This window comes from Rhea americana, unplaced genomic scaffold (genome assembly GCF_003343005.1).
Source record: "Rhea americana isolate MKP2758 unplaced genomic scaffold, rheAme1 scaffold_524, whole genome shotgun sequence".
NCBI lineage: Eukaryota > Metazoa > Chordata > Aves > Rheiformes > Rheidae > Rhea > Rhea americana.
In genome coordinates, this window is record NW_028186673.1 from 126,619 (window position 1) to 133,240 (window position 6,622).

Consider the following 6,622-nt stretch of genomic DNA (forward strand, 5'->3'; position numbering starts at 1 on the left):
ATTTTTGAGGAAAACCTGCCTTTTTATGCAAAAATTCTAGTACTTTAAAAGGAGTATCGAAGCCGGACATGAGCTCCTAAGCCTTGCTGGTTAATCCAAAGAATTTCATTGATTTCTTTGCAGAAAAACTAGGAAAAAACAGCTTCATTTAGTGTCTGGAAATCATCTTTGAACTTTCCACTTCCATGTAGTTTAGATGAGCAATTTTAGATGTTAAAGATGCAAAGTTTTCAGGCAGAAGGAAGGATTTTTCCATATTTAAAACCTCATAAATAGCAGTTGCTATTTAAAGCACAGTTCCCTAATGTTTGAGAGTGTAGAGGTGGGACTTAGGAAATATACTTAAGGAAAAGCTGGTTGTGGGCTTCCAAGGGCCAAGTAAGGAATGGTAACAGGCCTGATTACATTTAATGTGCTTGCATTTGAATGTAAGTCCTTTCCATTCATTCATCATTTTCTCCTTAAACCTTTATTAACTCATTTTCTATGGCTTTTGCCTTTAATTTAGACCTTTGACACTTGGTAATTCCTGAGTGGATAAATAACTCATTGCTMCTTCAGATTCTTCGGCCCATCTCATCTTTAGTGACCGTCTTTTAGAGTACCTCAGGCAATCCACTCATATTAATATAATTAAGACAAATCACATAGAGTCCAAAAAAGTGGCTGACAGTGTGAGAACATAGAGAGATTATTACTTGTTTGTGTGGTGTCTGGGAGGTGCCAGTCCTGAGTGTAGGCAGACACAGTAAGATGAGCTSCAAGAAGCTTACAGTAAAAATTATGGGATAAATACTTCATGAAAGTAAGCCAAGCTGGAGGGCAATCCCATTAAGKAAATATGTGACAATTTGCTAGAAGGCTAAATCCAATTTTATTGCTTTCTCCTCTGTGGGAAAGACTCCCAGCATAGACGGATCACATAAATTTGGTGACTTGAGTAAGTTTTAAATCATTCCTTAAAAAAAAATATACATATATATACATATATACATATATACATATATACATATATACATATATACATATATACATATATACATATATACATATATACATATATACATATATAAAAATATGCGTGTCTCTCTTCCTGGCAAAAGACAGAGTGCGGAGGCATTCCTTGTACTGCGCTCTGAAATGCAGCTGGTAAATCACAGAAATCTGCAACGCCGGAGGTGCTTTCAGAAATGTGCCTTTGCTTCTGCTGACATCAAGGGAGTGTTAGCACAGCTCCTGGGGTGGCTTCAACTGGTGCTTGTAGAAGTAAATAGGAATAAAGGTGGTGTTTTGAAAGCAGAGCAGGGGCTTTTTATCATCATCGAGTTACAAGGTGGGAGCTGATGAGGTTGCTGAGCTAGATGTTCATCTCATTTAGTACCTCTAAATAGTGCCCATTGCATATTAGTTAATATTTCTTCAAGGTTCTGGAGGGAGAATCTGCACTGAGTTCACCATTTTGATCAGGAAAATTCCATGGAAGCCTGTATTACAGATGCTTTGTCAAACTTAAGAGGTCTGGCAGGTATGACTAGCCCAGCAAGGAATACACCAGGCTTCTGAACTGTGCGTGTCTGGGGACTTAAACRGGGAATGGAGAATTTTCCTGKWWTTWWTTTWWTTTTTTTTTCTGAGGAGGGGTCAGCCACGATGGGTCCAGCAGAGTCACTGAGTTGAGTCACTGAGTTTTACAGTAGTGAAAATAGACCTGTCATTACTTTGTAATTCTAGTGTATACACTTGACCCCCCCTTTATATATATATATATATATATATATATATATATATGTATGTATGTATGTATAAAACAAAAAGAGTGAAGTGTGTGAAGTGCTTTTTCTGAGCTCTTCCTTAAAGAAAACTGGTTGAGTAGAAGACTCAACCAGTTCATTTATTCATTTATTTTTGTTTATTTATTCATGCAGGAATCTATTTCTTATTCCTCTGGCAATTTCTGTTCTTTAAAACTTGCTAGTATAAGGAAACGTAAGCAAGGATGCTTCATGGGAGGATTTATGTGGTTTGGTTTGCTCCACATGCGGCATTGCTTTGTTCTAGGTTTCMGATTGGAAAGACCTTAAAACGAAAAGCAATGCTTGAGAGAAAATTATCTTCTCTCATGTTAAGCTTGTGGAAAGTTACAAATTACCCTGTTCAGAAATGAAACGATGTTGATTCAAACCCATGCTGTGTTTTCAGTTACTAAGAGAACTTGGGCAGCCTTTCTCTGTCTTTGGGAGGTCATTGTAAACCTGTTGCAGAGTGMTTTTTGGTAGGCATCTGCTTTCTTACAACTCTGAACTGTCTGCACAACAGAGGGAAGAACCATGCGGAATGGCCAAAATGAGTTTCACAAAGTCACAGTTAAACAAACAGCATATAAAAGTGCAAGCTGTTCATAGCAAAAAGTTTAGTACAAGCCTGTACCTCTGTCTTGCAAAGGAATGGCTCTGAATTTTAGTGTGGAATATAAAATTTACTTTGGCAAAYGGCATGAATTAAGCATGACTGGTTTCAGACTTTGCAAGGATTTTCTTCAGTTATGTAATAAGGATTGATACAGAAAGACAGTATAATAGCATTTATGGGCACCTGAAGTCTTCTGATATGTCTGAAATAGCTTTATAGAGTGCTCTTACAAAACTGCAGGAAAACAGGCWAATGCTGAGATGTTATGTCAAATCAGAGATGTTAGTGCTGTCTTGGACTGTCTTTCCACTYACTTGATCTTCTGCTCATAACAGAGGATGGGAAGTCCTGAAGAAAGCACCTCCTGTGAATGCAGCTTTATGGCATTGAATGGTGGCACTGATCTTCCTGATCTCTCAGCCAGGGCGTAGGAAGTTCAGAAGTGACTGGCCCAAGCTCTCCTTTGGGTAAGATACAGAAATAAGATCCAAAGCCCTAAAGTGAGTAAAGATCCCTGTCAACCTTTCGAGATGGCTTGGAGACCCATATAGCTCTAATGTACTGACAAGCAGCAGCAGAATGATTTTTGTCATGTCTATTTTAATTCTATTAACTGTTTCAACTGGATATCGTATTTCATATCGCTTTCTATCACAAAGTACTGCTGAAGGTATGCCTTGGTTTAGCTCTTGAGTAGGATCTTGGTAACTTTGTTATTCAGGTTAAGAGTTTGCAGTCGTTTGCTCTGTTTGGAATTGTTTGTCCATATAGTAGATAGCAAGTAAATGACTGTGAGACTGGAAAAAAATAGGATTTSGCATCTAGTTCAGAAAAAGATGGTCAGGCTGCCTAAAACTGCTCTCAGTGGCTCTCTGCTAGCAAACAGCACCAAACTACAGGCTCAGTAAAACTTTGCAGAGACCCATCTAGTTCCATGGACTCCATGGCTCAAAATTTATGTCTGAATCCTGTTACACAGAGATATAAAGTGTCTTCATGGAGTCTCCAGGGTTCATCATCCTGTCAATAGCACCTCTATCTATAGCAACTGATGTAATTGAGGTAATCACTATGAAGCAAACTAAGTATACATAGGGCCCTACAACCAGACGGGATGCATCTGAAGGTGCTGAGAGCTGTCTGATACCATGTCAAAGCAGCTCTCTATCTTCTTTGAAAGGTTATGGTAACTGGGGCATGTTTCTGAGGACTGAAAAGGGTGTATGTTATGCTTCCAGAAGGACATCTTCAGGAAAGGCAGAAAGGAGGATCTGTGGAATATAGACCAGTCAGTTTAACCTCAGTCTCCAAGAAGATTATAGGGAAGTCCTTGGGACCGTGTCATGGTGCAAGAAGGATGAGGAGGTAATTGGGAACAGTCAGCATGGATAGATCAAAGGCCAATTGTGCCTGACCAGCATAATTGCCTTCTGTGATGGGATGACAGGATCTGCAGATGCAGGGAGGGCAGTGGATGTGGTTTACTTCGACTTTAGCATGCTCTTTGTCATAGTCTCCAGTACTAYCTTTATAGTCAAATTGAAGAGAGATGAGCTGGATGGGTGGATGGCAAAGCAGGTGGGAAACTGTCTGGATTGCTGGGCTTAAAGGGCTTTAGCAGCTGACAGTTCATTTCCTCTTCTGCTGGTAATGAAGCCTTCCAGTTTTACTGTACTTACCTCCTTTATGCGCAGTATTAAGTAGGTACCTTCTTCCTTCCTATTTTGCCTGCCATTCCTGATCAAACTGTTGTCTTATTATTGATACAATGAGCTGTATCATGAGCTRAGGCTCCTAGTTCCTCCTTATTCTTATACACCCTGCATTAATTAGTGTATAGATACCTAAAATGTTTAGCAGATTGAACAACGCTTATACTGYTATGAAGATTTCTTTATCTCTTTTTTAATTAAAAAACAAAATTTTTTTTACACTCATCAACTCGTGCTGCCTCCCTGCTATGTCTCAGACTTGATCACTGGTGGGCAGCATATTGCTTATGGCTAGATTTGGGAGATTGGTCCTTCCATCTCCCTCATYAGGGAGTTACCAGTCAACACCACCCGTTACTTCCCATTTGGAAGATGATGGTATATCTCACACTTGCTGAGGCACATGGCTTCTTTTCTCCTTTTTCTATGTCACTTCTTCACAAGGTGCCAGCAACTTGCTGCTTTCAGAGCAAATTGGTGCCCAGCTTTTTCCCTGCAGAGAAACCAGCCGTACTTATATTGCTGGGCTGGGCTGCTTTGATGTTTTCCACTGGCCAGCACCCTTGTCTTTGGTGGTTCCACCGCATCAGCTTAATGTTGAGTCCTCCCGATCTGATTGCTTTTCAACCTTGTCACCTCCTCCTGGAGCTCTGCCCTCTGCTTTTGATGAGACCCCATTAGCACACAGCTTACACTGGATGTCTTCCGCATTTTAGTTTGCAGTGACCAAATGCCCTGAAACCATGCAAGATATAGGCAGATGCTTCAAACATTGCAATTCCTGTTACGAGCAGCTGTCACAGGTGTAGACCGAGGCAGAAATGACCATTCCTCTGCTCTGATAATGTGACGCTTTAGAACCGCCATGATTCCTTTTCTTGGATCCCTGTTACTCTTTTCATCTCCTTCTTCTAAAATCCCCAATAAAACTCCCTTTTGCTCCCCTGCTGTTGTATTTACTCTTCTCTGAAAAGTGACTGAATAAACAAAACACTGTTGTGTCTTCAGCTGATCCATTGCCTCAGACTATGCAGCCTGTTATCTGTTCCGTTTACTGCCAAAAATAAGTATATCTTGCAGTTTGCTCCTGATAGCTGTGCAGAGCTAATGTAGTTGTGAGAGTGCTGTATTCTTTTATGGCTCCCATATCGTTAGCAGAATTGACTTGTAAGTTTTTTTTTAAAAAAATCACACTAGTGGTGTGAATCACTAGAATGCAAAATATTTCAGGAAATCATGTTCTTACTGGTGAACAGAAAAAATGATCTAGAACCTGTGARTGCAACTCTTCTATGCCATTTTTGTAGACTCTGCTTAGAACAGATTTGTGTCACAAAAAGATAGAGAATGATGCGCCTRGTTTTATTCACTTGCTATTTAATCACCATTGTAACAACCTTGTCRTGGGAGGTTATTTTTAAACCTACTATTGATCTGATGCCTATGAAAAGGAATTCGCCTCTTGTGAGGAGCAGTGTGTAATACCGATAAATTGGCAGCTGCCTGTTCCTGAGTCCCTGTGTCGTGGTTATCTTTTSGCTCCGAGATTGACCCTTGAGAAGCAGAAGTGACCCGTCCTGTCACTGCAGCCTGTCCCCCACACTGTGACACACACACAGCTCTGATATTTTTCCTCCTGTGGCTGGACTGTCCATCCCAGTGAGTCCCTAAAACGATGCCCTTTTGCCTCTCTCCTGCAGGAAACATAATCTCCCCCGTAAGTGACACCCAGGGCTATTTTGGAGCTGGGCTGCAGAGGGAAAGCAAAGCACGTCAGCAATTTGACTGGAGGAGGACAAGGGAGAGGAGGCGTGGGGAGGGGGGGGTGGCACAGCCTAACCCCGAGCAGCGAAGGCACTGCAGGGGGACTTAGGGGTCCTGCTGCACGTCCCTACCATCGCTGGGGTTTCTGTTTTATTTTACCGGAGAGGAAAGGGGAGAACCAAAACCAACATGGTCTCCCCATGTCCTCTGTTCCCCTTTTCCCCCTTCCCCCTTGTGTCATCTCAGTAGGAATCAGCTTTCTCTTACTCTGCCCAGAGCTTTGTTCCTCCTCAGACTGTGACAAGACTCCAGGTAAGTCCTAAACTTTCAACTACAGATAAGTAGAGTTGGGGACTCTGATAGCCAAGAGTAAGTGGAGGGAGTTGCTTATAACTGAAGGAGGGGTGAGATTATTTCTATGTAAATGTTGCTATGCTGGAATATGTCTTCACCTTGTGAAAGAAGATGGAGCTGAAGGTATAGAGAGTAATTTTTGTCCTTCTGGCCTGAACCAAACATGGATTGTTTTGCTTAACTATGTCTGGGCATGTTATTAGAAGAGCGAAGAAAGGCCTCCAGAGGAGAGGAGAAAAGAGTGAAAAACAGATTTGAAGGCGTAGATTGTACATGATTGTTTTTGTCCCCAAATTTTGGATAGCAGTGTGTGTGAAGAGCATGAAGAAAAAATAGTTTCTCCAGAGAGGTGGCAGGAAGGAGTCTTTTTTTTTTTTTTTTTT

General features: G+C 41.2%; 1 protein-coding gene across 1 annotated transcript in view; it reads left to right on the forward strand.

The window, feature by feature from the left end:
• Nucleotides 1-6,006: 6,006 nt before the first annotated feature.
• Nucleotides 6,007-6,622, forward strand: part of LOC146588326 (obscurin-like) — a gene marked incomplete at its 3' end in the record, with an annotated part of 29,863 nt that continues 29,247 nt past the window's right edge. The window contains exon 1 of the mRNA XM_085318185.1: nucleotides 6,007-6,197. The remainder of the gene's footprint in view (nucleotides 6,198-6,622) is intronic.